Source organism: Oncorhynchus clarkii, chromosome 14 (genome assembly GCF_045791955.1).
Source record: "Oncorhynchus clarkii lewisi isolate Uvic-CL-2024 chromosome 14, UVic_Ocla_1.0, whole genome shotgun sequence".
In the NCBI taxonomy this organism is placed as follows: domain Eukaryota; kingdom Metazoa; phylum Chordata; class Actinopteri; order Salmoniformes; family Salmonidae; genus Oncorhynchus; species Oncorhynchus clarkii.
Window position 1 is genome coordinate 12,337,847 of NC_092160.1, and position 10,907 is coordinate 12,348,753.

A 10,907-nucleotide genomic window follows, 5' to 3' on the forward strand; every position below is an offset into this window, starting at 1 on the left:
CAGCATGATCATTACACAGGTTCACCTTCGCTGGGGACAATAAAAGGCCACTTTAAAATGTGCAGTTTTGTCACAGTACCACTCATCTCCTCGGCTTTCGAGCCTCTCCAGGGAGCGACAATCTTCTCAAAGTTGGACTGCCTACCATCTGGTTCGGATATGGGAAGGAGACAAATGAAAACATTTTTTAACACGGCTAGCGGGCACGACAAGTGCCTTGTTATGCCATTTGGACTGACCAACACTCCCGCAGTGTTCCGGTCCCTGGTCAACGATGTGCTCCGTGACATGTTGAAATGGTTCGTGTTTGTCTACCTTGACGACATCCTCGTTTTTTCCCAGTCAGCTCAAGAACACGTCCTTCACGTCCGACAGATCATTCAACGTCTCCAGCTTTTTGTTAAAGCAGAAAATTGTGAATTCCATCGCTCCACCATCTCCTTCCTAGGGTACGTCAATGCTGCTGGAAATATTCCGATGGACTCTGACAAGGTGAGAGCGGTGATAAATTGGCCTCAACTCACATCCAGAGTTGCAGCTTCAACGTTTCCTGGGGTTTGCTCATTTCTACCGCCACTTCATTCGGGGTTACAGCACCCAAGCTTCCCCCCTCTCAGCACTCACCTCTCCCAAGGTTCCATTCACGTGGTCTCCAGCAGCTGACCGTGCATTCTCGCACCTCAAGAATCAGTTCACTACAGCTTCTATCTTAATCCATCTGGACCCGTCAGTTTATGGTGGAAGTCGACACCTCGGACATCTGAGTTGGGTCCATCCTGTCCCAGCGTTCTTCCCAGGACCAAAAGCTGCATCCCTTCGCTTTCCTTTCCCAATCGTCTTAACCTAAGAGGAACTACGACATGGGCAATCGAGAACTACTCGCAGTGAAGATGGTGTTGAAGGAGTGGAGGCACTGGTTAGAGGGGGTGGAACATCCATTCATAGTGTGGTCTGATCACAAAAACCTGGAATGTCTCTGCACTGCCAAGCACCTCAACTCTAGGCAAGCTCGATGGGCCTTGCTTTTCACTCGGTTCAACTTTACCATCTCCTACCACCCGGGGTCCAAGAAGGTGAAGCCAGATGCGCTCTCACACCTCTATAGCCCCGCTGCTACACCGTCGGACCCCGAGCCCATACTCCCTATCTCTTGTCTTGCGGCTGCACTCAACTGGGGTATAGAGAACCAGGTCCGTGAGGCACAGCATTCTCATCTGGACCCTGGGGGGTGCCCGGCTAACCCAATGTTTGTCCCGGACTCATTCCCCAATCCTGAAATGGTCTCATTCCTCCAGACTGGCCTGCCATCCTGGTGGTACACCATGGTTCCTGATGTCTCCGCGTTTGTTGCCGCCTGCACTGTGTGTGCTCAGAATTCTACCCCGCAGCAAGCTCCGGCTGGCTTCCTTCAACTACTCCCTGTTCCTCACCACCCCTGGTCCTATATATCCCTGGACTTCGTCACAGGTCTCCCTCCATCAGATGGCAACACCACTATCCTTACGGTGGTAGACAGGTTTTCCAAGGCCGCCCATTTCATTCCCCTTCCCAAGTTACCCTCAGCCAAGGAGACGGCCCAGCTCATGGTGCAGCACGTCTTCCAGTGGACATGGTCTCTGATCGCGGTCCTCAGTTCTTGTCCCGGTTCTGGAAGGCGTTCTGCACCCTCAATGGGTCGTCAACCCCAGGCCAACTGCCAGTCAGAGCGAGCCAATCTTGGAGACGGCTCTTTGCTGCCTCGTCTCCGCCAACCCCACCACCTGGAGCCAGCAACTCTTATGGGTGGAATAAGCTTGCAACACCCATCCCTGCTCGGCCACTGGTCTCTCGCCTTTCGAGTGTTCCTTGGGATATCAGCCTCCACTCTTTCCTGAGCAAGAGGAAGAGGTTAGCATACCCTCTGCCCAGATGTTCGTCCGCCACTGTAGCCGTACCTGGAAGAGAGCCCGGTCCGCCCTTCCAAAGACCACCTCCAGTTATCGGCAACAGGCGAGCCGCCACCGGACTCCTGCTCCCCGCTATAGTCTAAGGCAGAGGGTATGGCTGTCCACTCGGGATCTGCCCCTCTGGGTGGAGTCCCGTAAACCCTCCCCATCTCCAAGATTCTTAGCCCCTCTGCTGTTTGTCTTCTGTTGCCCCACACCCTCCGTATACATCCCACTTTTCATATGTCTAGGATCCAACCTCTGTCTCACAGCCCTTTTTTCTCCTGTTTCCAGCCTGCCTTGAGCCTACCTGCCGTCCTGCACCTACCTGCCGTCCTGCACCTGTCGGACTCTGACCTGGTTACGAACCTCTGCCTGTCATCGACCTGCCCTTTGCCTGCCCCCTGTGTTATAATAAATGATCTGAGAACTTAACCATCAACCTCCTGTGTCTGCGTCTGGATCATATCCTGAGTCGTGATAATGAAGGCCTGATTCACACAGTCTCCTCTGAACAGTTGATGTTGAGATGTGTCTGTTGCTTGAACTCTGTGAAGCATTTATTGAGGCCTGCAGTCTGAGTCGCAGTTAACTCTAATGAACTTGTCCTCTGCAGCAGAGGTAACTCTGGGTTTTCCTTTCCTGTGGCGGTCCTCATGAGAGCCAGTTTCATCATAGCGCCTGATGGTTTTTGCAACTGCACTTTAAGAAACTTTTCCGTATTGACTGACCTTTATGTCTTAAAGTAATGATGGACTGTCGTTTCTCTTATTTGAGCTGTTCTTGCCATAATATGGACATGGTCTTTTACCAAATAGGGCTATCTTCTGTATACCACCCCTACCTTGTCACAACACAACTGATTGTCTCAAATGCATTAAGAAGGAAAGAAATTCCACAAATGAACTTTTAACAAGGCACACCTGTTAATTGAAATGTGACTACCTCCAGGTGACTACCTCATGAAGCTGGTTGAGAAAATGCCAAGAGTGTGCAAAGCTGTCATCCAGGCAAAGGGTGGCTACTTTGAAGAATCTAAAATAAAAAATATATTTTGATTTGTTTAACACTTTTTTGGTTACTACATGATTCTATATGTGTTATTTCATAGTTTTGATGATTTCACTATTATTCTACAATGTAGAAAATAGTAAAAAACTAAAGGAAAACCCTTGAATGAGTAGGTGTGTCCAAACTTTTGACTGGTACTGTATATATAATATACAAACAATATATATATATAAATATTCTGTAAATTGTTCTGGTTATGATAGCTCAGATACTGTAGCTGTGTGTTTTGTCTTCTCTGACTGTTAACCTTGTGTTGTGGGTGTGATTTGGTTGCTCTGACTGTTAACCTTGTTTTGTGGGTGGGTTTTGGCTGATCTGAATGTTAGCATTGTGATTTGGCTGCTCTGACTGTTAACCTTGTTTTGTGGGTGTGTTTTGCCTGATCTGAATGTTAACATTGTGATTTGGCTGCTCTGACTGTTAACCTTGTTTTGTGGGTGTGATTTGTCTGCTCTGATCATGATTCTTGTGAAGGTGATAATTGTGTTGACTGGGATCATTGCCATAACTATGCAGTTTGTAAATTTCCTGCGCTGGCTGTCCTAGGCTGTGGTAGGTTGTGTTAGAACTGTTGTTGTTGGCGGTGGTGGTGTGTGTGTTTGTGTGCGTGCGTGCGCGTGTGCGTGTGCGTTGGCGTGCGCGCGCGTGTGTGTGTGTGTGTGTGTGTGTGTGCGTGTGCTCCCAGTCTCAGCTGTGACAGTAGCACTTGTGTTGCAGGCGACATTACACTCCCACGCTGAGAATAACTATACCCAGCCCTCTTCCAGCCTACTCATCTCCTCTCTTCCCCTCACCCCCTCCTCTTCTCTTCCCTTGCTCTCTCCCCCTCTCCTCTCCCCTTTGTCCTCCTCTCCTCTCTTCCTTTGCTCTCTCATCCCCCATCTCCTTTATTCCCTTGCTCTCTTCTCCCCTTTCCACTCCTCCATTGCCTTCCTCTGCTCTCCTCTCCTCTACTCCCCCTCCCTTCCCTTACTCTCCTCCCACATCTCTTCTCTTTCCTTGCTCTCATCTCTCCTTTCTTTCCTCTCGCTTCCTCTCCTCTTCCCTTTCCCTCCCCTGCTCTGCTCTCCTCTCCAGCGACAGTAACAGGTTACAAGTGCAGGTCGAGCGGAGCGAAGGCAGGAGAGGGAGACTGGTTTTCTCCTGTTCTCTTCTCCCTGTGTGTCATTCTCACATCAACCAATGTGGCCTGGAGCAGGAGAGGGAGCGGAGCCTGGTTTCTAAAACCAACTGATTCAACTCCTGCTGCTGGCTCTCACAGAACGTCATCTAGATAAGAGACCCCTCGACGTCTCTCTCTCTTTCCTTTTCTCTCTTTCTCTCTCTATCTTTCTGTCTATCCCTTTCACAAAGAGACCAAAATCCCAATCATTTACCATGCCTGCTTTTTTTATACCAGCATTTTGGTGTATCTTAAAGGGGTAGGCGGTAAAAAACAAAAAAAAACATTGTAAATTAAAAGCCACCTAAAGACCTGGTCATGATTCCTGCATTTTCACAGACCCTGTAACCAAAATACAGGTATCGGGTCTGTGTGACTGGTTCGCTACTTTTTTGCAGGTAAAGTCATGAATACCTCCATTATTTAACACATCCCTCCTTTTAAATGCATACAGCTCCCATGGATTAACAACACCCCCCAACCCCTCCCAATTTTCCAGTTACCCACGGATATGTAAATAAGGGGCTGTTTGAAAGGAGGTCATGTTAACATTGAATTATATTTTTTACTGGTAATATACCAAATATTCTGTCTGAAAAGAGTATAATCTCTCACTTTCTATTTCTCTCTCTCTCTCCCCTTTTTCTCCCTCTCGATCTCTCTATCGCATTTTCTTCTGCTCTCTGAATATGGTCTCCAGATTATTCGTCGAGGTATTGTGCCAATTCTTTCCAAAACAGTGTTTCTGAAATATTGAAAATATCACCTCAGGAATGGACATGATCAAGACCACAGTGATGCACTAACGATTCTCATTAAAAAATAACACATTCAAACAAGTGATACTGTGGGACACCTACAATGTTCATTTGAATCACTAGCATTGCCTGTCAGTGAGTACGCACGTCTACACTGTAAACTTTGTCAAGTGGAAAACATCAACATAATAACAGCCACACATAATAGAACAAACACACAACAAAACGTAAAAGCCTTACGCAGCTCCAAAGGCCCACAAACTATGTTTTTAACGCAAAAGAGAGCTGATTTCCATAGCCCGGCGGGATGTGGGGGAGGGTGGGGGGTTGTGGGGGTGCAGACTGCTAAATAGTCAATTAATGCTACCCAAAGTAGCTCTGCTGACTCTATCTTGCGCTTACCCTATGCACACTACATTGACACTCCCACTCAAAACCCACACGCATTCACATACTGTACACTACATATGCACACAGACACTTTACACACATATGCATACCGACACAACACAAACACACACATACGCACACTCTCACACACACACACACTTCTACACTCATAATTTGCTGCTGCTACTCTGTTCTTTATTTTACTCTTATTATTTTCTATCCTGATGCCTAGTGACTTGACCCTTCAAGTACATGTCTACCTAAAATATCTCGTACCTCTGTACATTTATCTGGTACCGGTACGTCCTATATAGTACTCCACGTTGATCTGTTGCTGGTACATCCTGTATAGAGCTCCACATTAATCTGGTACTGGTACGTCCTATATAGAGCTCCACATTAATCTGGTACTGGTACATCCTATATAGAGCTCCACATTGATCTGGTACTGGTACGTCCTATATAGAGCTCCACATTGATCTGGTACTGGTACGTCCTATATAGAGCTCCACATTGATCTGGTACTGGTACGTCCTAAATAGAGCTCCACATTGATCTGGTACTGGTACATCCTATATAGAGCTCCACATTGATCTGGTACTGGTACGTCCTATATAGAGCTCCACATTGATCTGGTACTGGTACATCCTATATAGAGCTCCACATTGATCTGGTACTGGTACGTCCTATATAGTACTCCACGTTGATCTGTTGCTGGTACATCCTGTATAGAGCTCCACATTAATCTGGTACTGGTACGTCATATAGAGCTCCACATTAATCTGGTACTGGTACATCCTATATAGAGCTCCACATTGATCTGGTACTGGTACGTCCTATATAGAGCTCCACATTGATCTGGTACTGGTACATCCTATATAGAGCTCCACATTGATCTGGTACTGGTACATCCTGTATAGAGCTCCATTCTGTGTATTTTATTTTACTCCTCTTGTGTTAATATTTTATTGTCATTATTATTTTTTAACTCTGCATTGTTGGGAAGGGCTCATAAGCAAAGATTTCACTGTAAAGTCTACATGAGTTGTATTTGGCGCATGTGACAAATCAAATGTGACTTGATTTGCATGCGTGCAGCAAGCTAAAGACTCCTAGCATGTGATTGCCCTTCCTGCACCCCTGGGCATTGAGCAGCCCAGCATTGAGCAGCCCCAGCATTAAGCAGCCCAGCATTGAGCAGCCCCAGCATTGAGCAGCCCCAGCATTGAGCAGCCAGCATTGAGCAGCCCAGCATTGAGCAGCCCAGCATTAAGCAGCCCAGCATAGAGCAGCCCCAGCATAGAGCAGCCCCAGCATAGAGCAGCCCAGCATTGAGCAGCCCCATCATTGAGCAGCCCAGCATTGAGCAGCCCCAGCATTGAGCAGCCCAGCATTGAGCAGCCCCAGCATAGAGCAGCCCAGCATTGAGCAGCCCCAGCATTGAGCAGCCCCAGCATTGAGCAGCCCAGCATTGAGCAGCCCCAGCATTGAGCAGCCCAGCATTGAGCAGCCCCAGCATTGAGCAGCCCAACATTGAGCAGACCAGAATTGAGCAGCCCAACCTTGAGCAGACCAGCATTGAGCAGCCAGGTAAAAAGCAAGAGATCAAGACAGAATAAAATACTGAGATAGAGTGCCAGACAGTGAGAACATTAAGCTAAACTCCAGTGAGGCAGTTGTCAGATTTAGCTGTTTCCAGACAGAGTGAGACGAGAGGTGACAGTGACACAGTCACTCTATGTTGTCTTCCTAGACAGCTCTCAGAGGACAGGCAGAGTGTCTAGTCTACAGGTGCTCACTACACGTCCGCAGGAGGAAGATAAGCCAAGTTAGAAAAACACATTAAGAAGCCTACTGCACTGGAAGTTAGACATTTTACATCTTCATATCAACCATGTGTTACCAGCCCACCTTAAAATGACACTATGTGTATTAAAAGTTTATATTTATGTCATTTTATCAAAGAAAATGTAAGAGTTACAAACCAACTTTTCAATGCAACCTCACCTGACCTGACATGATGACCACTCTTTAGGCCTACCTGAGAATCCAAGTATCTAGTCTTGGGAGACATATGCTTTTGGTGTGACCATCTGGTGCCGGAGGAGATGGCTGCCGTTTTACGATCCCCTAACCAATTGTGCTATTGTGTGTGTTTTTTTCTTTTTCTTTAACGTGTCGGACCGGAAGGATTTACTTCAGATGTCTGACAAGGCCCTCATCCCCGTCATTCACATGAGAAAGAGACAGAGATATCAGGGACGAAGGTCTTGGTGCCTTGTAAGGATCCGATGGCGAGCGGGTAATCTCCCTTTACCATCGGTCCTATTAGCCAACGTACAATCAATGGAAAATAAAAATAATGAACTACGATCACGTATATCCTACCAACGGGACATTAAAAACTGTAATATCTTATGTTTCACCGAGTCGTGGCTGAACGACGACATGAATAATGAATAACACAGCTGGTGGGTTTTAAGATTTTTCGGCAGGATAGAACAACGAGGAGTACACCACATAAGTCACTGGCTTCATCAATAAGCCCATTGATGATGTCGTCCCCACAGTGACCGTACATACATTTCCCAACCAGAAGCCATGGATTACAGGCAACATCCGCACTGAGCTAAAGGGTAGAGCTGCCACTTTCAAGGAGCAGGACTCTAACCCGGAAGCTTAAAAGAAATCCCGCTATGCCCTCTGACGAACCATCAAACAGGTAAAGCGTCAATACAGGACCTAGACTGAATCGCATTACACCGGCTCCGACATTTGTCGGATGTGGCAGGGCTTGCAAACTATTACAGACTACAAAGGGCACAGCCATGAGCTGCCCAGTGACATGAGCCTACCAGATGAGCTAAATTACTTCTATGCCCTCTTCGAGGCAAGTAACACTGAAACATGCATGAGAGCATCAGATGTTCCGGACAACTGTGTGATCACGCTCTTCGTAGTTGACGTGAGTAAGACCTTTAAACAGGTCAACTTTCACAAGGCCCCGATGGATTACCAGGACGTGTACTATGAGCATGCTCTGACCAACTGGCAATTGTCTTCACTTACATTTTCAACCTGTCCCTGACTGAGTCTGTAATACCAGCATGTTTCAAGCAGACCACCATAGTCTCTGTGCCAAGGAAAAAGAGGACCGAGCACCCATTCTCATTGACCGGGCTGTAGTGGAGCAGGTTGAGAGTTTCAAGTTCCTTGGTGTCCACATCACCAACAAACTATCATGGTCCAAACACACTAATCAAATCAAATTTGATTTGAAATAGTATATTTTAAAAGACCCAGGGTGGGTTGCACCAACATGGATGAACTCTGAAACTGGGTTAAATCAAGGTTTATCTATTAATCTTGTTGCACCAAATTTTAAACCTAGTTTTAAATAAATCCTAGTTAAATGATATCCTTCCACTAATCTAAGTTTAGTTTTCAAGTTGAACATAGATTCATGTTGATCCCTTTGCTCAATGAATATAAACTTAGATTGGAGATGAATTCTAAACTGCCACTTGAGGTGGTTTAACTGATAAAAGGGCAGCATATCTACTGTGGAGAGACCAAAACGAGTTCCTCAGATAATAATTATTATGCAACATGCTGTAACGGGCCTGATAACGGCCTGATTATAGTGAAGTAATGTTAGCATTAACACATTATAGGCATTGATATTTACCAATTATTTGTGCTTACTGAATATTGGTGGGTCAAATTGTCCGTCGTAGTCATATGGGTTATGAAGAGGAGCAAACTGCTGGAGAATCATATCGCATATCTTCTGGGTGAAGATAGGATGAATTCTCTTTAACAAGAGGCTCTCGTCTGAAATAGCCCCCGCCTCTCCTCTGCCGCATCCTTTTTGGCTTTCGCTTTGAAGTTTTTCCCATCCGATTTGGGTCCCTCTTCTCTTTAATCCATGTTGACCTATTACATTTGTCGCAAAAAAGTGGCCCAGGTGTCTTCCTTCTTTTTTGACAGTCGTGTTGACTTTCTTTTTATCCTCCAGTACGTTACTAAATTTCTCCATCAGCTCCGAGAATATTTTTTTTCATAAACAGAAATGTTTACTTCTTTGACGTGCCATGATCAGGTGGCTAGCGGACAAATAATACAGTTGCTAAATAACTTTAAGTAACGACAATAATAAACAATATTGTATGCTAGCTATCTTGGTTTATAAACTACCTAGCTACGTTAGCTAACAAATTAGTTTTCTGTCTAGTACTGGCAAATAATGGATTTTATTTCAAATCAGGCAACACACGATAACCTTTCAGATGGAGTTGAAGTAGTTCTAACGTTACGTTGTTATTATTTTATCAAGGAACATAAACTTTGTGGCCTCATTTGTCAAGTAGGCTAGCTACTTAATTTCAACTTATGAAATACCTCATAAATTGGTGTAACATGTCACTAATCACAGTTTAAAACCATTAGTCATAGATTTACTGATCCAGATTTAAAATTAATTGGTGCAACACATCTCTGATTAATTACAAACCTAGATTTACAAAACCTAGATGAGCTCTAATCCTAGATGAATTTAAACCATGTTGGTACAATCCACAATCCAGTAGGCTGATCTGAAAAGCGTGACTATACTGAAATGTATCCTAATTCAGCACCATGGAAAGCGTTTTAGAGGCCCTAATTCGGCACCATGAACAGTGTAGGTCAATGGTCCCTAATTCAGCACCATGGACAACGTCAGTCAAGGGGCTCTATTTCAGCAGCATGGACAGCATCAGTCAAGGGGGGCATAATTCAGCATCATGGATAGTGTCGGTCAAGGGGGCCCTAATTCAGCACCATGGATAGCGTCAGTCAAGGGCAGACCAGGGCTTTTGACACCGCTAGGTTGCTATACAGTAGCTGACCAGCTCGTGACTGACAAATGCAGAATGAAAGGGCTTGATAAAGAAGGCCTAGGGACAATAAAGAAACTAAAAAGGTGACACACTGACGCACATATGTACATATCTATGTTGTAGAGATAACTCAAAATGAAATAAAAGCATTCCTCTTTGGGTTTGAGTCAAATTCAACTGAGGCTATTGTTCCAAATCCTGGATGGACAACTTGATGTCCTTCCTAACCATCAGCAGCAGTGGGCTTTGCGCAAACCAAACCATTAAGCACAATTAGCCATAATGAAATCATAATAGCCTAATCAAGCATGTTTAATTGCCATTGTGAGAATTCAATTAGACACTAAATGGAAATTCCCTGTCGGTTAAAAGGCTGTCATAAAATGTATATAATGTCACAAGATACGTGAAGTGAGTCAGTTTTATAATTTAATCAATTCGGCCAAAAGCTTCAAATATTAGCCTAATAAAGTTGGCTAGGCCTACTGTAGGCCTCCAGTGTGAAATTCGGAGACTTCTCTCTAAGCCTGTGTGTGTATATGGCACATTTATGCGTAGTGCATAACAGCCAGCGTGTATTAGTTGTGTAAAATAATGCACGTTAGTTAATCGAGCCATGTTAAAAATCACGTGCTTAACACAATCTGACGCACGGAAAACGACTTTCCCCACTGGGCCATAATGTCCCGTTGAAAATATATCATGTTATCAAACCAGGGCA